Source organism: Phocoena sinus, chromosome 11 (genome assembly GCF_008692025.1).
Source record: "Phocoena sinus isolate mPhoSin1 chromosome 11, mPhoSin1.pri, whole genome shotgun sequence".
Classification (NCBI taxonomy): Eukaryota; Metazoa; Chordata; class Mammalia; order Artiodactyla; family Phocoenidae; genus Phocoena; species Phocoena sinus.
Window position 1 is genome coordinate 38,844,676 of NC_045773.1, and position 23,566 is coordinate 38,868,241.

The 23,566-nt window shown below is 44.6% G+C and overlaps 1 protein-coding gene across 4 annotated transcripts in view; it reads right to left on the reverse strand.

Annotated features, from left to right (window-relative positions):
* The window catches only part of DAG1 (dystroglycan 1), a 63,938-nt gene that overhangs the window by 35,861 nt on the left and 4,511 nt on the right, over nucleotides 1–23,566 (reverse strand). The window contains exon 1 of one of the 4 annotated variants that reach the window (XM_032648591.1): nucleotides 1,883–1,914. The exons of the other annotated variants lie outside the window; for them this stretch is intronic. The gene's annotated coding sequence lies outside the window, so the exon portion shown is untranslated. Of the gene's footprint in view, nucleotides 1–1,882; nucleotides 1,915–23,566 lie in introns of those variants that run through there. 4 annotated transcript variants of the gene reach the window in all.

Here is a 23,566-nt window from a genome sequence, read left to right on the forward strand (position 1 = left end):
AAAAATTAAAAGCAAATACACATAAGGGAAGGACAAATGCAGAGGATCGTCTGTCTTATCAAATGGGTACAGCTACAATTTACATACTCCCAAGTACTGGGGAGAAAGTAGCAGCTATCAAGTACTTTTCAGTAGTGGCCAGCATCTCCTGATGCTCGAAGGTGTTGTTTTCTTCTTCCTAACAGAGCCAAGATCGTCTGAATTTCCAAGCTGGGCCCGTCAGGCACAAATAGACTCCCATAGCCCAAATGAACAAAGATTCCCACCAGCCCACAGCTTAATTCTTCAGATACTCTATCTTCTTTTCACAGGAATCTTCAACTGGCTTCTAATGAGAGCACAGAGGCACCCTGCCCTTCCCAGGCTCTATGTAAATCATTTGTGCTGGGAGCTAACTACTTAAAAGACCTCTTCTGTAAATGACAAGTTTATGTTATGTCTTCTCATTGTATACCAATCCAATGAATCTTGTTAAGTTCTGTGGTCTTAATAACAGATCTAATCAAGAGTCAGGAACCTCTGCATTTATCTCACACAGGGATAAAGATGACACTGTGAGGAATTCATGGCAACAGTCCTCCTAACAGGCTGGCCCCTCACAGAACCATAGGGATAGCCGCTGCTTACCCCTCAGAACTTCCTTGGTCAGTAAAGGGACAGGAAGGCAGAATGGTCACAGGCAGAAGAGAAAGTGTGAGTAAACTAGATGGAGCTCTGATTCTATCTTCTCAGACCAAGCTGCCCTGTAAAGCCTGACTGATAAAACAGGATTTGGTCTCTGTCCCTACATAGATTTCTGTATGGGGGAGTGGGAGATGCAGAGACAAGACAGGGCAACAACCAACAGGGACTGGAGAGAGTGCCTTCCACACTCTTGTCAAGCTGTTCATCCTAAGGCAGCAAGACATGCTAGGCTGGAGATATTTCTTACTGGATTAAGGAAATGGCCACAAAAACAGCAGTCGGATCCTTTTCGGGATTTTGCTGACTATTATTACCCAAGTAGATGTCTCACCCATCAACCTGACTCAGAACTGGAGGGGGAGCAAATGGAGCCATGAGCTCCTCGGAGATGCTTCTCATCCCAAAGGAGAGAGCAGCCCTCCAGTCCTTTGCCAGCCTTAGATCATTACCTGCTATATTCAGCAAATGATTAGAAGAAAATCCAGAATTCTCTGTGACAAAGAACTAAAAATAAGTAAATTACCAGTAGCATTTATCTAGAGAGCTGGAGTTTTTTTTGTTTTCAAGTCAAGCTCTCTTTATAAACTCATAATCTACAGACGCCTCAAAAAGTTACTCCAGCTCTCTACCTGCAGAAAGGCTACGAAGCAGGAAGTCACCCAGCAGGCTCTCGACACCAGAGTTTCCACCTCTCGTACCCCAAGCATTAGTGCAGCTGCAAACTTGAGCCACAGTTTCTGAGAGAGTCCACCCTGTAAACAACTGCAGTTAGTTCAAAGAAGACTACCTTAAAGCTTGCATATGTTTTTTGGATTACTTGCAATGCATCCAAGGATCTCAGCTATCTTTTGCTTTTACAGACTAACTATTAAGTACTTGAATTTGACACTGACCACGGAGCAAGGAAGTGACAAGGCCTCAACCTCAACAGGAATCTAAGCTTCAGTGAGCACCTCAAACAGGACTGGTGTGCAGTCCTGTCTGGTACTGGTTACTTCTTTGTCTGGTACTGGTTACTTCTTTGTAGCTCATATCCTGCTGGATGACCCACAGCAACGAGTGTAGCACCTGGGCACCAAGGCCTGTACATGGTTAGCGCACAGCACTTATTATGGGCCGTGACACAAAAGGCTTTAAAGGAATCATGTCCAAAACATTCTCTTTTTTAAAAAAATATTTTATTTATTTATTTACTTACTTATTTATTTGGCTGCGCCGGGTCTTAGTTGTGGCACACGGGATCTTCATTGCGGCATGCCGGACCTTTAGTTGTGGCACGTGGGTTCTTTTAGTTGAGGCATGCAGGCTCTTAGTTGCACCATGCAGGAACTAGTTCCCTGACCAGGGATCGAACCGCAGGCCCCCTGCATTGGGAGTGCAGATTCTTAACCATTGGACCACCAGGGAAGTCCCACGTCCAAATCATTCTCAAGGAGAATGAACATATTCTAACTTCATCTACACCTCAATAGGAAAGCAGTGGTCCTGCCCAACAGAACTTCAGGTGTGGCTGTCCTCTGGGGATGGAACAGGAAAGAGGTCAGTGACTATCAGAGGTCGCAGCACTCAAGAGAGCAGAGCAACACCGGGTGCAATGGACCAACAGCAATTTTTTGGCCGACAGAATTTTTAAAAAATAATTTTATAAATCTATGTTCTTAGAAACCTTGTTTTCTAGGCAAATATGGAATGAAATAACACCAGCTATAATTATAATCAACAGCATGAACAGAGATAATTTAGGCAAATGGCAAATTAAATAATACTTCTGCAATTATTCCTTTTCTTTTTCCATAAGCACCTTACTCTAACAAAGAAACATACAATAGGAATTATATTTCCTTGATGATTTGTATTCAACAAATTATGACCATCTAGGGCTTCCCTGGTGGCGCAGTGGTTAAAAATCTGCCTGCCATTGCAGGGGATGGGGGTTCGAGCGCTGGGCTGGGAAGATCCCACATGCAATGGAGCAACTAAGCCCATGCACCACAACTACTGAGCCTGCGCTCTACAGCCCAAGAGCCACAACTACTGAAGCCCATGTGCCTAGAGCCCGTGCTCCACAACAAGTGAAGCCACTGCAATGAGAAGCTTGCACACCACAACAAACAGTAGCCCCCGCTCGCCGCAGCTAGAGAAAGCCCGCGCGCGACAACGAAGACCCAATGCAGCCAAAAATAAATAAATAAAAATTAAAAAAAAATTTTTTGGCCATCTACTCAATATCACGTATCATCCTACCTTCCACCATCTGCTCTTTAACTCCAACTCCATTCCATTTGTGTTTCAATCTCTTCACAAATGAAGAACACCATAAAAATGAAAATGCTTCCTTTTAGAGCACTAGTCTCAAGAAAAATGATATGTGGGAATTCCCTGGTAGTCCAGTGGTTAGGAATTAGGTGCTTTCACTGCTGTGGCCCAGGTTCAATCCCTGGTCGGGGAACTAAGATCCCACATGCCTCGCAGCATAGCCAATAATAATAATAATAGGAGCTTCTCTTGTTTCTCAGTAAAAACTTTCCCCACTAGACTGGGTGTCTCCTGAGAGCTGGAATAGGGTCTAATTCACCTAGGTCCTGAGCTCAGGCTGATGCAGTGGGGACTAGACAGCAGGGCCTGGCCAGGGTGGAGAAGAGTGAAGCACCATCAGGGAAAGCTGAGTCCTCAGAGTGTGACCTCTACTTTCCAGACCGGTCTGTTCATCCAAGACCACTGGGATAGGAAGGGATAGGAGGGCTCTACTCCTCCATAAGTTAGGACATTGCATCACTGCCCAGAGCAGAGATGTCTACTGAACCCTCAGGTTCTCTGCTTATCTTCAGAACTAGGGTCCAAGTCCTCCTCTCCTCCTCTCCTGAGAGACTGACCTTCCTTTACCACTCCAAGAGTGCTTTCCCTTCTATCCAAGCATGCCCAATCCCTGCCACTCATTTAACGGGTTATGCGCACAGCGCGTTCTCCTCCACACAGAGCCACAGAGCCGCAGGTGTTGCTACAGCGCGATCATGCTCCAATTAACTTGGAATGCTTACTCCCACATCCGGCCCAGCCCCTCAATGGAACAGGTGCTCAACAAACATTTAGTTGGAGAGTTAAACACAAATCAGTTTTTCCGCAATATGGCACTATACCAAAGTCCATTCCTTTCCACTTCAAAAACAGCTAGACATTTACAGCATCAGGCATGAGAATTCTCAGGAAGAGGGAAACAGAAGGCACCCCCTTTCTCATGCACTGGCCATTAAGGCCACCTAAAGCTTGTTTCCTGGTTGACCATCTTCCTCAGATGAGCTTTGATCTAATGGGCAGGTTCATCAGCACCTTTTGTTGTTGTTGTTTTTTTAACATCTTTATTGGAGTATAATTGCTTTACAATGGTGTGTTAGTTTCTGCTTTATAACAAAGTGAACCAGCTATACATATACATATATCCCCATATCTCTTCCCTCTTGCGTCTCCCTCCCACCCTCCCTACCCCAACCCTCTAGGTAGTCACAAAGCACCTAGCTGATTTCCCTGTGCTATGTGGCTGCTTCCCACTAGCTATCTATTTTACATTTGGTAGTGTATATATGTCCATGCCACTCTCTCACTTCGTCCCAGCTTACCCTTCCCCCTCCCCGTGTCCTCAAGTCCATTCTCTAGTAGGTCTGCGTCTTTATTCCTGTCCTGCCCCTAGGTTCTTCAGAACCATTTTTTTTTAGATTCCATATATATGTGTTAGCATATGGTATTTTTCTCTTTCTGACTTACTTCACTCTGTATGACAGTCTCTAGGTCCATCCACCTCACCATAAATAACTCAATTTCGTTTCTTTTTATGGCTGAGTAATAGTCCATGGTATATATGTGCCATTCATCTGTTGATGGACACTTAGGTTGCTTCCGTGTCCTGGCTATTGTAAATAGAGCTGCAATGAACATTGTGGTACATGACTCTTTTTGACATCAGCACCTTTTGAATACCCAGTTCTGCCTTCGTGAGCAGGCTAAGTTTCTTACTTCAACCAAGGATACAAGCTCTCCTAAGCTCTGGAGCGGTGGCTCTAGACCCTGGCTGCACATTAGAATCACCTGGGCAGGGAACGGAGCTGATGCCTGAGTCCCACCCCCAAAATTCTGATGTCACTGACTGGGGTGCAGATTTCAACCAATAGTAAACCCTGCTCTAAAGATACAACAGCTCTGAAACAGGACAGGAGGTAGACAGTATAGTTTGGGGCCCAGACCACACGGACAGCAGATACTGAAGGAATTAAAAACTGGTGCACAGCTGAGAAAAAGGGCTTGGAAACGCAGAAACTTACCCTCAACCCAGTATATCTGATCAATCCTCACCAGGACAAGGACTCCTGTGTTGAAATTCTCATCAGAGCCCCAGACCCACAATTCTGGATCCTCTAGAAAGTTTCTCCCATATGTCCTGGCCCCCTCACAAAACACATCAATGCTACTCAGCAGCACTGGCACCACATGGAATACCCAGGAGTGTTACTGGAGTTGTTCTCCCTCCTGCCTTCCAAGCCCCAGTCCTTCTCAGAGTCGTAGTGGCTGTGGCAGTCGCTGGCTCCACTCTGATTCTGTGACATGAGCTCAAGTTGGCCTCCAGGTGCTGCCTAAGCTTGTTTTCTCATCAATGAAATGGGGACCATGTGTCACTGACCTCAAAGGGCTACTGTCAGGATGAACTGAAAGTGATGCATCAGCCACTCAGCCCAATGTATGCACAGACTAAGCATTCCACAAAGACTACCCTTCAATTACCATGGTTTACCCTACACTAAAGTGCCATAACAAGGAGTAATCATGTTCTGGATGCTGCAACACCTTAAGGATGGTAAGTGACCCTACGTCACAGCAACCCTGCTGAATAGCTAATGTCCCCTTTACGACATGCAAAAACTGAAGTCCATACCAAGTAAGGGGCAGAGCCAGGACTTGAAGCCTGGTTCACCAGATTAACTTGCCTGAGCCACAACTGCCATCACATGGCTCTTGTGTTCTAGGCAGCTCATGACAGCTGCCCATGAATCAGGTCCACCTTCTCTGCCTGGCACACACAAAAAAATTACTCATGAGCATTTGTTAAGTAGAGTTTTTTCCAACTCCCTCTCGCCCTTCAGTTCCCAGCCCGCTAAATGCTGCTTCCTTGGGAAACCCACCCAACTTAGTCCTCCATTATCCAATTAACCTCCCACTATACCTTTCCTTCTTCATTCAATTCTCAGAATAGTGACAGCAGGGGCCATATCTGATTTGCTCACATAGTATAACGATGGCACAGGGAGAACACAGGTCAGACCCAGGTCTTCCCATGACACTGGAACCCACCTAGGGAAGAACTATGTCAAAGACCACCTGAAACACCAGGGCAGCTCTGCTTCATCGCCTCGAAAGACACTGCCATTACTCCAAAGCTCTGACAACAGAGTCAAGGGCACTGCCTCACGGAGCTGGACTTCAGGCAGTCCACAGCCTGGAATAAGGGTCCCTGGCATCAATATTCAGGCATATCCTTCTTCTTCAGAAATTAGCTCAGTGGTTTTGGTAATTTCTGTAACAGTTAAGCAGAAATAAATTCCTTTTGACCAGGCAAGACCTTCTTTTATTTTGTTGCTAAAGTCCATCTTAGTCTGCTTATATCGTGTGTTTACTTGTTCGACTTATAACAAAAGTCAAGAACTGGATCTCCTTTATTTAAGTCATGAAACTCCTTTATTCAACTGCAACATGATTAAGTAACTGAATACAAAATTAGATTTATTTTATAAGACTTTAGTAAATAAAAATGTGTACCATGCATCCATATCCTGGTTACTAAATGCCACTTCAACTAAAAGAAACCAAGGCTCCTTGTGGAAAGGGCTGATGCCAGGCTGGGGAAAGGAACCTGGAACATCTTCTTGCACTAGAAAGTCAGGAAGTGCTCAAATAATGATGGAGACATGTCAAAAGAACAGGAGCCAGCCTAAAGGGGCTCCCACTGGCCAAAACTGGGACAATCTGGGCATCAAAATGAATAATGACAAGAATGGGCTATATCACATTGAATAAGTTATCAATGTGAACTAATATAAACAAAACTGAATAAACAAGTGAAGGCGGTGAGAAAGCTCTTCTTTGAGTAAGATGACAACTAATTCAGAAGGAATGATGGTCTTAGAAGCATCACTGCATGCTGAAAGTAGAGGGTCAAAGTTTGATAAGGAACAGAATATTTACATAGTGTCCTACCATAAATTACTTATTAATTGCAAAGGGAAAAATAGGAACTTTAAGGAGGAAAAAACTGTCAGGTACCTCCTCAACCACGACTGATCATCAAGACAAACCAGCAACTTGTGCCTACTCACATGGGGCTATCAAAGGTGTTATTAGGACAACTGAGGAATCTGAGTATGGAATGTAGATTAGATATTAAACCAATATTAAATTTCCCTCATATTGACAGATGTATTGTCATTATGTAAGAGAATATTCTTATTCTTAGGAAATACACAATTAGGTATTTAGGAGTAAAGGGGCATGATGTTTGCCAATCACTCATAGATGGTTCAGGGAAAAAATGTACAGAGTGAAAAGAAACAGAATGACAAAGCAAAAACAAGGCAAAATGTAAACAAATGGTAACTCAAAGTAAAGCGTATTTAGGAGTTTCTTGTACTACTTTTGCAATTTTTCTGCAAGTTTGAAGTTATAACAAAATTTTAAGTTACAAAAATATAAACTGTGTGAAATGAAAAGAAAATAAGTGTTAAGAAAAAGGAATGTGGGGCATGGTCGGCCTCTCGTCTCAGAACCTCAGTTCTTCCCTGACAAAGCAGCAATATTCATCAACAGCTGTGAGGCAAAGTCAGCAGATGAGTTCTGTAAACGGTGATGGCCTAAGTAACCCTAATCCTACCACTTACCTCACACCCTCGCACTTTGTCCACTAGTGTTCCAGATTCCAGGCACCAAGGCCCCTGACTTCACGATTCAAAACACAGCCCACCAGGACCCCAAGCCCTCCTTTATAAGGAGGGGGTATCTTAAAAGCTTTTCCCTCTAGAAACACTACAAGCACAAAATGTACAAAAAAGGACTTTGCTTTAAAAGTGACTCAGATTATAATGGAAGAAAATGTCACACTGGGGCCTGAAATTACTACATTGGTCTATGTTTGCACAAGATTAAAAATAGTTTCATCTTTCCTTCCCAGGAGCCTTCCCTCCTGGAGGAAAAAAACCCCAACCAGACCATCACCAAGTTCAGAGGTCCCAGAGCTAAACACAAAATATGGGCAGGCTGAAATCAGTGTTTCCCAGTATCAGATTCCCCATTAACAATCCCCGGGCATGATTCAGAAGATACACAGTAAGCCTCACAATGGTGCCATCAGCTGTCTGGTCCTTTGAACTTAATGCAATAAAAATAATTCACATGGAGGTAAAACAAATTTCAATAATACACTAAGCCGTAAGTGAAAAGGTGGTTTCCCTCCCAGGCCTTCAGGTAAGCAGGCTGGGTTTCTTCAGTAGTTCTCCACAAATGACACATTTAATGTATCTCTAAACACATAAACTAGTACATCTCTTTTTATTTCACTCAAAGTTCAAATGGTATCACATACTTCATAACTGTTACTTTTTAAAGTTTACTAGAACTGGAAGACCTCAGCCCCAGTGGGTGGATCCACTTCCTCACTACCCCCTGCTGCTTGTGGCACATACCTGTCTAAGTATCCTACATATTTTGCTCTGAAGGGTGCTCTCTCCCTCTCAGCCTTGCATTCTTCTGGTAAGAAATCTGAGGATAAAATCCTAGATGTGGAATTGCTGGGTCAAAGGTTATGTATATTAGAATTGGTAGATATTGGCAAAATACACTTCAATTTACATTCCAACCTAAAGATATGAGTGACTTTTCTCTTACTTTCACTAAAATTGAGTTACTGTTATTGTTAAACTCCTTCATTAATAATATGAGATGGAAGAGAAAGGAGTGTGGGACAGGGTGAAAGAGCATGAGACAGTTTGTCCCTCTCATACTGTTGGATTAATGGGCATAGTGGGCAGCAGGTATCATAAATTCAAGCTGGGAGTAATGGTACTTCATAGTTAGCCAGCATGAAAATATGGGAGGGTGAGCATCCAGATGACTAATGAATCAAAACATGGCACCGTATTTTTCTAGTCAAACTTGACTGCCTCAGAGGAAAATTGCTAGGGAAAATTTAAGGGTTAATTACTCCAAATAATAAGTTATCTGTGGTGCTCTTTGCTCCTATTGTGGACCAGCCCTGTGGACCAGGGTACCTTCCGGGGCCACCCTAAACAACTCTGGGCTCAGGGCAGTGGGAACACAAATACAAGTGCTGAGCCCAAGGAGAACAGGAGAGGGAAGCTAGAGAGTATTTTGGAGCTCCCAAGTCTAATCTTCATACTGTAGCTTCACTGTTCTGAAAAACATTAACCTTTTCTAAATCATATTGCCAAACCTAAGTTTGAGGCCTATTGTTTTTCAACTGAGGGGCAGAGTCTGAGAGGAACGCTGGAGCCTGGCTATCCTGGAGGTCACACCCTCCAGACTCTTGGGGCAGTGGGGGAAGAACCATCTGTCCCTGGCCAGTGCAGCCACCTGGGACAGGCAGTTGTGTGTCTGAGCACAAAAGTACTCACCAGTCCACTCTCATCTTTCACTCAGATCAGCCTAACTTGTACACATGAATGATTAATCCAACAGAAAGTGGTACCCACAACAGTGACTGACATTCCAAAGTCCTAAGATGACCCTCCAACTCTATACCATGCTGGTTCCTGGTTCAAAAACTTCCTGGAAAAACCAGGGACATAGGCAACTCCAGCAAGATGAGGAGTAACAGGAACTGGGAACCACATCCTACCATGAGGACCATGATACAAACCCCTAGTAAAGAACACCAGGACCAGATAGGAGCATGAAGCCCTTCAGCAGCTGCTGTGGTTACATTACCTTCTATAGATACACACTAAACTACTGATGGATGAAATGACAGGATGTCTGAGATTTGCTTCAAAATAACAGAGGGGTGGGGTAGGGACAATAGTTGGGAGTGTGAATGGGCAAGACTTGCCAGTAGGCGATGAATGTTGGGGCTGGTGATAAGTACATGGGATTCATTGTATTATTCTGTCTTTGAGTGTACCTGAAATTCTCCACAACGAGAACATCAAAAATAAAATACAACAGAGACATACAGACAAAATTCCCAGTAACTAAAACATCAAGTATATCCAGCAATTCACTCTTAGATATATACTCAGAAGCCATGGACAAGAATGGTTCATATCAGTATTATTCATGATAGTCAAAAATTAAAAACAACTCAAATGTCCACCAAGAGGAAAAGCAGTAAATTGTGGTATATTCATATGTGAAATACTATACAACAAAAGAGAACAAACTGCTGTACAGAACCACAAAGATGTCACAGACCTAACATTCAGCAAGAAAAGACAGGCACATGAAAGTACATATCATACTCTCTATCATTCCACTTACATAAAGGTCAAGAGTAGCAAAACTAAGCTCAAGAACAGGTCAGAAAAGTGGTTACCTTTAGAGAGATGCTGATTGGGTAAAGGCACAATAGAACCTACTGGAAATGTTCTGTATCTTTATCTGAGTGATATATACAATATCTAAAACTGTCAAGCTGTACATTTATGACTTATGCATTTTGCTACAAGTAAATCTTGCTTCAATTGTTTTTAATAGTGACCAAAAAAATCAAATACTACTAGTTATCAGGAGATTCAGTGAAACAATTTCATCTATAACAGAATAGATTTTCAAAGCCTAAAGAATGAGATAATTCAGCTCTGGCCTGGGACAATTTTGATCGGGGCCTGCTACCTGCCTGCCACCTGCCCACACCTGAGGTGAAAGCAAGGACTCCCTCTAAGGACCTTCACTCTTAGCTGATCACAACCACCACAGAATACCAGAGCAGCCAACATCAGAAAACACAGCTTTAACTCCTGCTTCACCACCTAAGCAACTAGCTCTGGTTGTGGTCTTGACCTCACCAAATTCCAAGTAATGCAATTTTTAAAGGTAGTGATACAGATCTCTCACACAGGAGATTCAGCGCTTTCCTCACCGCCATGCCCGTTGCTGACACCCACTCCTTCAGGCAACTCATGAGCAGTGCCCAGCAGCCTCTCCAGCCCTTCCACTAGCACAATCCACACCTCACTAACTCTGGAATTCCTTACATTCTCCTCCCTAAAGGACAACCCTCAGAAAACTTGGATTCAAAACAAGAAAACAAAACCTGGTCTACTTCCTTAGGCCTAAGCAACCTTGATGGACATACAGGATGCAAAAATCTGAATTTACATGGCTTCAAAATTATTTAAGTATAAAAATAAATGGAATTTTAAATGTGTGAAATAATAGCACAACAAAAACTCCACAGGCACATGGTAAGTGTCACAGCACTGGGGAAAGCCCAGAAAAATCCTGGTACATCACAGGACATCTCTTCTCAGGGGCAGCTCCCATCTGAAGGGCAATGAGCTTACTATATACAAAGGTATAGACCAGCCATGAGCAGAGCCCTTTTCCTCCAGATCTTCACGGCAATAGTTGACCAGGCAGCAGCTCTCTGATGTGAGCACATAGTTGCCCTCACACCAGATACCGGCTTACGCTGCCCAACAAATTCTGGGGTAAGCTGGGGTGGGGCCTCCAGACAAGAAAGCCAGAACTAGCTGATGAGTTCCTGGGCCTGGAGCCTGAGCCTACTCTCAACACTCACTCTTGGACCTCCACATGCTCACATCTTCAGCTACCAGCCAGCAAGGCGACAACACTGGTAGCTGACATACCTCCCAATTCTGTAAGGCAAGTCTCTGTACCCAGAGACTGCTTGAGACCAGCAGGTGAGGCCATGACCACAGCCCACAAAGCTTTCTACTATCCACCCAACCTACCTGGTCTGATGGTGCAGATATGGGGAAAGACTAGATTCTGGCTGCTCTCTAAGCTCTATCCATTTCTCCATTTCCTTACCACTGGAGCTGTGTGGCCTACATGGAGAAGCAGGAAAATCCTCTAAAATAGCTTTCAAACACAAAGAAAATTTGTAAAACACAATGCTCATAAGACAGAGTTTGAGGAGACCATTTAAGTCATCAGGAGCTACACCTTCATTTTACAGATGGGTAAACCAAGGCTTCTGCAGTCTCCCAGATGGTGAGCAATCACGCAGGATAAGCATTCCTCCCCTAAGTCTCAAACAACCTTTTCCCCATCACAATACCCTATCAATAAAAGAGGAAAGGAAGAGAGGAAAGCTGAAGAGGGGACAAGATGAGGGACAGACAATGAAAGGCAGAGGAGCTGAGAATGTGGGGAGAAGAGCAATGTGAAGTAAGAAGGGAGAGCCTGAGAGGGGGACAGCACTGTGAACCCATCTCAGTGAATTAGGCCAGAAAACACATCCAGGCTTTTCCTCTTCCAACACCTGTCACACTGTGCTGGGGAAACTGGTTTGACAAGGACCACAGAGCCACTTAGAGGCTGAGCTGGGCCTAGCCTCTCCTCAGGCCCCACTGTCCTGCCACAGAAGTGGTGCTCTGGGTACCTGCTATAAGCAAAATATGGAACAAAAGGAAAGGAGCACTCTGGAGGAAAGACCCAAACCACCTCAGCCTTGCCAAAGGAACCAAACCTGAGGCTGATCAAGCCTTTGGATCCAGCTGCTGATTCACAGGAAATACAGAGAAGAGCATGCTCAACTGCACCCTGGGACACAATCTGCTAAATCTGGACTGTGAGAGATTCCACAGGTCTAAGGGCCCAGGTTCTTCAGCAGATAATTGCAAGGAAAAGGGACAGAGGGGAGAAAATGCAGACAAAGAAACTTACAAGATATGACAACTTTAAAAAAAATGGACAAAATTAAACTGCAGTGCCTAAGGATACACATTTGGGAGATAAAACCATTAAAAAAAAAAAGAAAATGGCTACAAAAAGACAGGATGGGGTCACCTTGGGAAGGAAGAGGAGAGGGGGCTGTGGCAGGGTTGGGGCTCACAGAGAAGCCTCTGGTGGAACCAATAAAGTTCTATTTCATGACCTTATAATTCACTAAGCTCTACTTTTTTGGGGAGGAGGGTGGTCTTGTTTTCTCCATTTTTGTTTAATTTTACACTAGTAAAGTTTTTTAAAAGTTAAAAAATAGGGCTTCCCTGGTGGCGCAGTGGTTGAGAGTCCGCCTGCTGATGCAGGGGACACGGGTTCGTGCCCCGGTCCGGGAAGATCACACATGCCGTGGAGTGGCTGGGCCCGTGAGCCATGGCCACTGAGCCTGCGCGTCCGGAGCCTGTTGCTCCGCAACGGGAGAGGCCACAACAGTGAGACGCCCGCATACCGCAAAAAAAAAAAAAGTTAAAAAATAGATTTAAAAAGACAAGATTAAATTGGGACTTCCCTAGCAGTCTAGTGGTTAAAACTCCACGCTTCCACTGCAGGGGCATGGGCTCAATCCCTGGTCGGGGAACTAAAATCCTGCATGCTGCGCCATGCGGCATGCATGCATGCAGATATGAATGAATACATAAATAAATAAAATAGATGAAGTAAACAGAAAACCAGTCCTGGAAGAGCTTGAGGACTTTGCAAAGCAGCATATGCAGAAAGAGAACCCCACCAGGAAGCATGGAACAGAGAGGGTGGCCTCACAGGCAACTGGGTGGAGACCTCTCTCTAATTCAGAGGTTTGGCCTTAGGAACCACCACTGGCTGCTCACCCAGGTCCCACACTCTCCAATAGCTCTGCTGGTTATTAAGCTGATATTGTAGCTACCTGCATGACTCTTTTATCCCTCTCAACCGGTTCCCATGGCATCAGGGTTAGGAAATGGCTCAACAGGTCAGAGACATATCACTGTATACCCAAATGTCAGCTTGGCTTTGAAAATAATCTATTACTGCCCACCAGCTCTCTAAGGTCCTCTCCCTGATCCCTCACATCACTCTCTAAGATGGGCCTGGCCCCCCCACTCCCCTTTATGATGAATCAGAGGCACACTGACTGCAGTCACATGCCAGGGGCATGACCCTCAGCCTCTCCAAATCACATTTTTTTCTGAAAAATATCAACTGAAGGGAAATAACTTCATCATTTCTCCCTTTTTTTTCTGGTCAGGGCAACGATAGGGCCCATACCTCTCTCATCCATTGCCAGATCCATTCCCAGGGCCTAGCACGGTGCCCAGGACATGACAGTGACTCAAAAACCACCTGCCAGGGCTTCCCTGGTGGCGCAGTGGTTGAGAGTCCGCCTGCCGATGCAGGGGACACGGGTTCGTGCCCTGGTCCGGGAAGATCCCACATGCCACGGAGAGGCTGGGCCTGTGAGCCATGGCCGCTGAGCCTGTGCGTCCGGAGCCTGTGCTCCGCAACGGGAGAGGCCACAACAGTGAGAGGCCCACGTACAGAAAAAAAAAAGAAAAGAAAAGAAAAACCACCTGCTGAATGAATGACCAAATAACTGAAACACAGCGACAACAGGGCCTGCCTGCTGGGTGCCAAAAGACAGTCCCCTCCATAGTTCATGGGCTATCCTGTCTTGCAAGGCTGCTTAACAGCCAATATTTCATCCTAGATCAAATTCCTTTTTTCTTTAACTTTTTCCAATTATAAACATATATTCATTAGGTAAGCTAATGCATGTAAAGGACCTGACACAAAACACACTACTTAAAATATATATACAAAATACAAACAATCTTAATCCAGCCACCCATAATCTCTGATGGGTGTAATATTTCCGTGCTTCAGACAACCTACAAGAGCAGACTAGCTAAGGAACATGGACATCACTATGTATACCACTGGGCATCCTGCTTTCTCCACCCCAGATCCAAATCTGAAATAAAACTGCCAAGGTCAGTAATCCCCCCACAATGACAAGGAGTCTGCAGTGACTGCAGTAGAAATGGACTTACTTCCACAGCAGGGTTTCTTCTCTTGTACTGAGAATCAGCTCTGGCACAGTGGCCTCCTCTGCACTGCCCTGCACTGCCCCAGGACTACTCCCAGGCTGGAAGAAGGCCTGTGGGCTCTGCTTCCCCTCTATCCTATCAGAGGATTTAGAGTGAGCATTTAAAGATTTTCAGCTCCCCGCTGGTGGTATCATGTCATTTTCTTATCTGATAACAGCCAATAGCTTTACCCTCACCTGCCTCTAAAACAAAGATCAGAGACCAAATGCCTTCACTATCTGGAAATCACCTGGAGCCTTCTCCAGTGGGAACCCACAGGCAGCTCCCCCTGAACACAGATTCATAAAACCCGGCGTCTTCATCATCTGGAGGCTGAAACCCTAATTTTGTCTTTAGGATAATTATCCTCTGCTCAGAAGTTGGGCACCAGTGCCTGTACCCTCATCTTCCTCCCACCCCGGAGCTCTATGCTCAATTTGTCCCTCAAGGAGTCAAGGAAACCCAAAATACTTCAGGTTTCCAGGGAGGATGCTGACTTTACAGAGTAAGGTTCTGACATTCCAGACTGAGCTCATCCTCCTATACAACAAACAAAAAAGTCTTAAAATTTCTGTTCTAAAGAGTTCCAACACTACAGCTCAGCTGAATTACATGTTCCAGGTACAGAATCTGCTGCTGCCCAACGTTCAACCAGGAGCACTCACTTGCTCCAAGTCTCTTAAAATGCATCTGTTGACTGAAAAGTCAAAGTTACCTATTATAAACTACCTAGGCAAGAAGTCATATCGTCACATGGTGAAAAAATAAGTAGAGATATAGCTCTTTGAAAACCAAGGGCTTTTCACACCAGACATGCACTGCTGTTGATAACTCAAACAGAAATAAACATTATACTAAAAAAGGAAACAAAACACTTCCAGGCACTCAACTCATGCAGCAACCTTGCCAGTCCATGCTCCTTCTACTGCACTAGTGAGGTTCAAGAAAACAAACCTGGGCACACAAAGAATTTCCAAAGAAACTCCTTAAAAATATAAACAGTACTGTAAAGTTAACAGAATCCTTGGTCCTCAAAACTATTTTTGTCCTTTATTCATCTTGATGGGGCCAGTGCCTCCAGGACGATGCACCCCAATAAGACACCACAGCACTCAGCTCCACAGGTGGGCAGCTTCCCTGGTGGCGCAGTGGTTAAGAATCTGCCTGTCAATGCAGGGGACAGGGGTTCAAGCCCTGGTCCGGGAAGATCGCACACGCCACGGAGCAACTGAGCCCATGCACCACAACTACTGAGCCTGCGTGCGCGCCTAGAGCCGGTGCTCTGCAACAAGAGAAGTCACCAAAATGAGAAGGAGCCCGCGCACCACAGCGAAGAGTAGCCCCTGCTCACTGCAACTAGAGAAAAACCGTGCAGCAACGAAGACCCAACGCAGCCAAAAATAAATAAATTTTATTTAAAAAAAAAAGCTCCACAGGTGAGCAAGCAGTCAAGCTAGAGCTGCTTTCTGAGAGGTATCAATGGGCTCACGTCTAAGGCTTTTTTTTTTTAAGATTCTACTTGGTACATATAAAATATGCTCTATTATGTATGTAATTATAAACCACAATAAAAAAACACCCCTGAACCAATCACTTAACCTAAGAAATATGTCCAGCCTTTATTAAATATCGGACTCTCAGTTTACACTAGAAAAAGGATAAGTGTAATAATAGTAGCAATTATGGAGAGGTGTAGGGCATATTACTAGGAAGCTTTTATTTCCTCCTCAGCAGCCTATGGGGAGGATACTCTATCCCAATTTTGCTGAGGCAGAGAGGTCAAGGGCCTTACTTAAGGCCACATCAGGATGGGAGGGTTCCAAGGGACTCAGTACCTCTGGTAGGTTCCTTCCTCAGGCTCGAGTTTCTACTGCTGAGGGTAGTCAGTGTTTTCATTGTCCAACCTCGTCACACTTGTACCAAAAATCTTGCCTGTCTTGCCAAAAAGCAAGGGTTCAGTGGGTAGACCTCACCTCTTGGGAAGTCATGACCCAAAAGACCATAGCATGACCAGGCACTATCTGAAAGAACAGTTCTCCTTTAGAAAACTCAATACCATTTTATAACAAGTGCTGGCATTTGCAGTGTGATCTCAGCATGGCAAATATGTTTTATTCCTTTATTTGATAAAAACAAGTGCCACTCCCATCTTAAAACAGAGAAGAAAACGTATCACTCTGATCAAGATAGCAGGTTAAAATAGGCTAGAATTTTTTTTTCCTGTAATAAAAGAAAGAAAAAAAGGTAGGAGGAAGGCAAACATCCAGGGCAGTGCCAGTGCCAGCTGCACCTTTCACAAGACACTTCCACAAAAGACAAAGAAATTGTACATATTGAAGCATCATGGAAAGAATGGAATTTTTTTTACTATGATCAGGAACAATTTCCAGGACCATTCCAAAGTCAACCTACCTGAGTTTTAGAGGAGCAAATTTCTCAGCAGGCTTCCATGCAATCAATATAGACCTCAAGTAGAAAAGCCCTTCGCCAATTCCAGAAAGGCCTGACTAGGCCTCCTCCATCCCCGCTACCACCACCACCAACTCACTCACCTACCCTGCATGGAACCTGCTAAACAACAGCTGATCACAAATCTGGCTCCTTATCTGAAGTCAACACCCCCGAAAGACAAACAGCCAGTGACCTCTATCTGTTCACTCATCAAAACCAAAAATATCTCATACATTTTTTTGCCAGGGACACACTTGCCTGGGGTCAGGAGAAGAACTGTCTGATGGGTAAGGCAGTCTGATATCAGGAGAGTGCTCCCATATCCGGAACAAACCTGTTTTTTAAAAAGTTGAGTCTCTCTGGCTTCCCCTACGCCATATTCTGGCATTTCACATCTTCAACAAGTTCTACAGTTGATTAAGGCCAAAATAAGTTTTTCCTTGGCTTTATTGAGATATAATTGAAGGCCAAAATAAATTTGAAAAACAAGAGTTTGAAGTCCAATTTCATTCACAAATAGATTAATCCTATGCCTCCCAGTGGATTCAGAACACTGGGCCTCCCCAGTGGCCTGGAGGAACTGCCCAGCCTCCTGTGACCTTGGGAGTCACAGGAGGCACTTGGCACTCAGTCACCCTTGGGAGCAGCACGCCTGCCTCTCCAAATATGGCCTGAGATCTGCAGCAAGAGTGAGCTCAGGCCTGCAAAGGGGTCCACAAGAATGTTTACCAAGACTGACAAACTTAGAGGGCAGCCCCAGGAGCAAACAAAGCACAAGCACCATCCCTCAGAACACTCCTGAACAGCAGGGCAGCACGTGAGGAAATGACTGCTTGCTGGGCTTCTGGCCCCTCAGCACCCTGTAACCAGAGCAGACCAACAGGAGGCCATGGCAGGCCTGACACTTAAGCGGAGGGCTGTGCACAGCCCACAATGGGCCTCATTCTCCCTGGAAGCTCATGGCAGGAGGGCAGAGGGGAGGCCAGGACATTCCTTCACCCCCTCACATGGAGGGAAAAGGCACAGGCAGCCCAGGGTATCAGAGGCCTGCATAAGAAGAAAGCCTGAGCAGCCATTTTTCTATCCAGCTGCACAAATCAAAAAGGGCCCCTCCTAAAAAAGCAGAAGGGAGTCCTGAGGTGCCAACTGATTAAGTCATGCGGATTAGATGACCTACACAGGAGTCCTCTCTCTGGGCAGCAGTGCCCAACCAGAAGGAAAAAAAAAAAAAAACCACCACCACTCAGGGCGTTGAGGGGACAAGGGACCCCACAGCCCCCGTCAGCCCAGGGCTGGTACTACAAGCAGAACAATCAACTTTTCCTACTAAAGATTTCTTCCCAGTGCCAAGGAATCCAGTCACTTTTTAAACTACTTTTAAAACTGGAAAAAGCACATGTTCAGACTGGCAAACACAGTATGTTAAGTCTATACTATTGGGACTTCCCTGGTGGTCCGGTGGTTAAGAATCCGCCTTCTGGGCTTCCCTGGTGGCGCAGTGGTTGAGAGTCTGCCTGCCAATGCAGGGGACGCGGGTTCGTGCCCCGGTCCAGGAGGATCCCACATGCCGCGGAGCAGCTGGGCCCGTGAGCCATGGCCGCTGAGCCTGCGCATCCAGAGCCTGTGCTCCGCAAGGGGAGAGGCCACAACAGTGAGAGACCCGCGTACCGCAAAAAAAAGAAAAGAAGAAAAAAGAATCTGCCTTCTAATGTAGGGGACCTGGTTCAATCCCTGGTCGGGGAACTGCTCACCATAACAAAAGACCCCCACATGCCACAATGAAGACCCAATGCAGCCAAATAAACAAAATATATATATATATATATATATATATATATTTTTTTTAAGTCTATACTATTGACCCTTCTGACAAAATATTGTGATCTCTTCCAGGTAAGCAGAAGCAACAGCTGGTAGCACAATCCAGAGAAGGAAAGGAGACAGGAATCCTACTGTTATCTATTTGTGACTTTAGTGAATTCTATTTTTAGATCTTTATTAAAGAGCTTCTCTTCTAGTCTCCTCTTACCAAATTTCTCTCCTCAGGCAATTCAATCTTCACAATATTACTCAAAAGTCTAAAAATATAAGACGCTTATTCAGGTATGCTTAACATAACAGATGAAGCAAAGTTCGCTACACTTCCTCGTTTTCCACAAGACTCAGAATCCACCCCTGTTCAAGGGCTACTCATCAGGCTGGTCTCCACCATTAAAAAATCCAGTAAGCAAGAGACTTCTCTGGCAGTCCAGTGGTTAAGACACCATGCTTCCAATGCAGGGGGCAGGGGTTCGATCCCTGGTCAGGGAACTAAGATCCCACATGCCGCATGGCAAGGCCAAAAAAATCCAGTAAGCAAGGCTCCCTGAGGTCAGGGCAGATCCGATGCAAAGACAATCTACCAGCCCAAGCAGGAGTATACAAAAGACATTTACAGTGACGAGAGATGCATGTTTTATAAAAGCATTTCATAGTATAATAAGGGCCCAGAAAATGGATGGTATACCGGGTGCTGATTAACAGCCAAATAAAAAGGAACCAGTATTTGCAATTCCATTATTAACTTTATCATTTTTCTTGGCAAAAACTGGTTAGAGAATCAACCCAGCCCTGGAGAACAACTAAGCTAATTAAAAGACGCATTTATGAAAACCAAGGCAGAGCTGGTTCACTTCTGTCATAGACAGCCTTGGGAATCTTAAGTAATCCCATATCAACCCCTGGAATTCCTAGAGTAAATGTTCCCAGTACAGTGAGAGGTAAAACAGAGACAACCATAACATTTGCCAAAACAAGCATCTTCCAATTCCACGAATCTGTTTCAATACATATTAGAAAGAACTTTGTAAGCAGTGCTTCTTGTTTGTCGATTCCCATACTCCATACATAAAAACTTAACATTCATAGAAATGAAGAGCAAATGCCAAAACAGACCAAGCTGGGCAAATGTTTCACTCATCCTTAAGCTCCCCTCAACTGGCACACTCCCCTAAACTTAACATTCATAGAAATGAAGAGCAAATGCCAAACAGACCAAGCTGGGCAAATGTTTCACTCATCCTTAAGCTCCCCTCAACTGGCACACTCCCCTATACTTAGGGTGTCCAAGGGCTGTGACTGCCTCAGGAAGAATGAATCTGTGGCTACACATACCCCCAATGGCAGAGAATATCGAGTCTAGGCCTCTACGTGACTATAAAAATTGCATACCCATGCAAGTCATAGAAAAGGAACTGGGGAAAATGTACACAGTGCTTAAAAATGAAAATCAACAAAAACCTGCCTTACTTGATGTTATAGATGTGCTCCTCCAAAACTGTAAGTCACACTACACTTTTTTCAAAAGTTTTATATTTAATATTGCAGTAATAAAAAGATTCTAAAAAATCTTTATGCACAAAGATGTTAACTGCAACATTATCTATTATAACCAAAGTAAGATTAACAACCATGTAAGAACTGGGGACAGGTTAACCATCAAAAATGTTATATTGGGCTTCCCTTGTGGCACAGTGGTTGAGAGTCTACCTGCCGATGCAGGGGACACGGGTTTGTGCCCCGGTCGGGGAAGATCCCACATGCCGTGGAGCGGCTAGGTTTGTGAGCCATGGCCGCTGAGCCTGTGAGTCCGGAGCCTGTGCTCCGCAACGGGAGAGGCCAAAGCAGTGAGAGGCCCGCGTACCACAAAAAAAAAAAAAAAAAAACCCGAAAACGTTATATTTATAGAACAATGATCATGCTATAACGCTGGGAGGGCAAAAACAAGATTAAAAATTAAATTTATACTCTAACCTAAACTCAGTAAAAGTGTTGCCCAAGGGCCATCTCTGGAGGACACCCAGGAATCAGGGGATATCGGCTGCTCCTAGGGAGGGGAAGCAGGGACTTAGGGGGTGGGTGGAAGAAAGATTTCTTTCCCCTGTCCAATCCTTTTGAACTTTTTGAGTTTGAACCATGTGTTAGCATTTCCTCTTTAAAGAAAGAATACAGTTGGGGGACAAGGGATTTTTCCCTTCCTTTCTACTTTTTTCTTCCACATTTCTTATTTTAAATATATGTATTATTTAATACAGCTTTTCCCCCCCATAGTGTCTTAAAATTCCGTGATCATTTTGCCAAGTACGTGATTATCCACCATCTTTCTTTCACAGAAATCTCCCTTTTCGAGTACCTTACCTCACCTTCTAGTGCTATAAAAGCCTTATCTTGGGGGGACTTCCCTGGCAGTCCAGTGGTTTAGACTCTGTGCTTCCACTGCAGGGGACACAGGTTTGATCCCTGGTTGGGGAACCTAAGATCCTGCATGCTGTGCAGCACAGTCACAAAAAAAAAAAAAAAAAAAAAAAGCCTTATCTTCCTGGAGAACAGAGGCCCTACAGGAAAAGAAGGAACCAATATTGGTGAAAGCCCACAACCGAAATAGAATTACATACACCACAATGACCACCTCCAAAGGAAGTGGGGAATGCCACTCAGTCTCCCGCCCACACCACCAATCAGTCACCCTTTATTGTCAAAGGGTAATAAAGAAAATGAAAATGAAATGTATTCTGTAGAGTCAATCCAGGACCAAAAATTATAAACAGCTTCAAAAATATAAAATTAATTCCAATGTCTAAAATTTAGACAGTGGTATTTTCAAAATCAATTAACTCAAGAAGGTATAACTGAGAAGCAAAACCTCAACACTAGTAAATGTACCCCATGATGTATAGGATAAAGGCATTGTCATAAAAGTGATTTTTTAGGGCCTTCTCTGGTGGTCCAGTGGGTAAGACTCTGTACTCCCAATGCAGGGGGCCCGGGTGCAATCCCTTGTCAGGGAACTAGATCCCACATGCGTGCCGCAACCAAGAGTCCACATTCTGCAACTAGGAAGCCCGCATGCCGCAACTAAGAAGTCCGCATGCTGCAACTAAGACCTGGCACCGCCAAAATTTCTTTTTTTTTTTTTTTTTTTTTTTGCGGTACGCGGGCCTCTCACTGTTGTGGCCTCTCCCGTTGTGGAGCACAGGCTACAGACACGCAGGCTCAGCAGCCATGGCTCACGGGCCCAGCCTCTCCGGGGCATGTGGGATCTTCCCGGACCGGGGCACGAACCCGTGTCCCCTGCGTCGGCAGGAGGACTCTCAACCACTACACCACCAGGGAAGCCCCAAAATTTTTTTTAAAAACTGATTTTTTATATTCAGTTGATTATTCCCACTAGAATCCTATTTTTAAAATATAAATTAAGTCAACATACGGCAAAAGTTTCATTCAGATTTACTTCACTCCAACAGAGAACACACAACAGTTTCACCAATTTAGACACGCTCTGTTCATGATATTGTACCACAGCATCCCATCCATCCTTCCACCCTGGACCCAGAGCAAGGCTAAGAAAATGCTTAGCTATCAAACCTAAGAAACAGGAAAATAGGAAACCCTAAGCACTCTAGCTGGTGTAATTTTGTAAACTACTCTAAAATCCTATTTATAGAAATTGCTATCTGAGCAGTATTACTGACTAATGATCAGAGTGAACAGGGACTGTCAAAAGGCAAAGCAGGTTATGCAACTCACAGGAAGACTGCTTTAAATCAATACCCAGAGGCATGCGCACACAAAGACCTACTGGGAAATGACCAGATCAATCAGTTGTATATTCAAAACCACCATCACCTTACTCCAGAACTGAAGTGTCAACACAGGAAAAGCAGACAAAGATGGGGGCTTAAGAAGCTACAGCACAGGGGCTTCCCTGGTGGCGCAGTGGTTAAGAATCCGCCTGCCAATGCAGGGGACCCGGGTTCAAGCCCTCATTCAGGAAGACCCCACATGCCGCGGAGCAACTAAGCCCGTGTTCCACAACTACTGAGCCTATGCTCTACAGCCCATGAGCCACAACTACTGAGCCCGCAAACCACAACTACTGAGCCCACGTGCTACAACTACTGAAGCCTGCACGTCTAGTCCACAACAAGATAAGCCACCGCAACGAGAAGTGTGCGCACCGCAATGAAGAGTAGCCCCTGCTCGCCACAACTAGAGAAAGCCCGTGTGCAGCAACGAAGACCCAACGCAGCCAAAAATAAAATAAATTTATCTAAAAAAAAAAAAAAAAAAGCAACAGCACAATAACACTGGCAAAGGCACAGAAACACTCTTTAACATGGAGGAGGGAGAACACTTACTCCAGAAAAGGAGGGAAAAATCCTTGACCAATATACAGGACACACTGAAGACCATACTACCTGTATTCTCATTTTGAGTTCCCTTAAGGTTCAATACTCTACACCCCATCTGAGTCCCCTTCGACGTTCACACCACCATTTCTTTCTCCTTTGATACTCTGGAAGACTCCAGCCTCCAAGCAGTCATACTCTGTAGTGGCTCAAATCTAAACAATGTACCCCAGAACCTGGAAT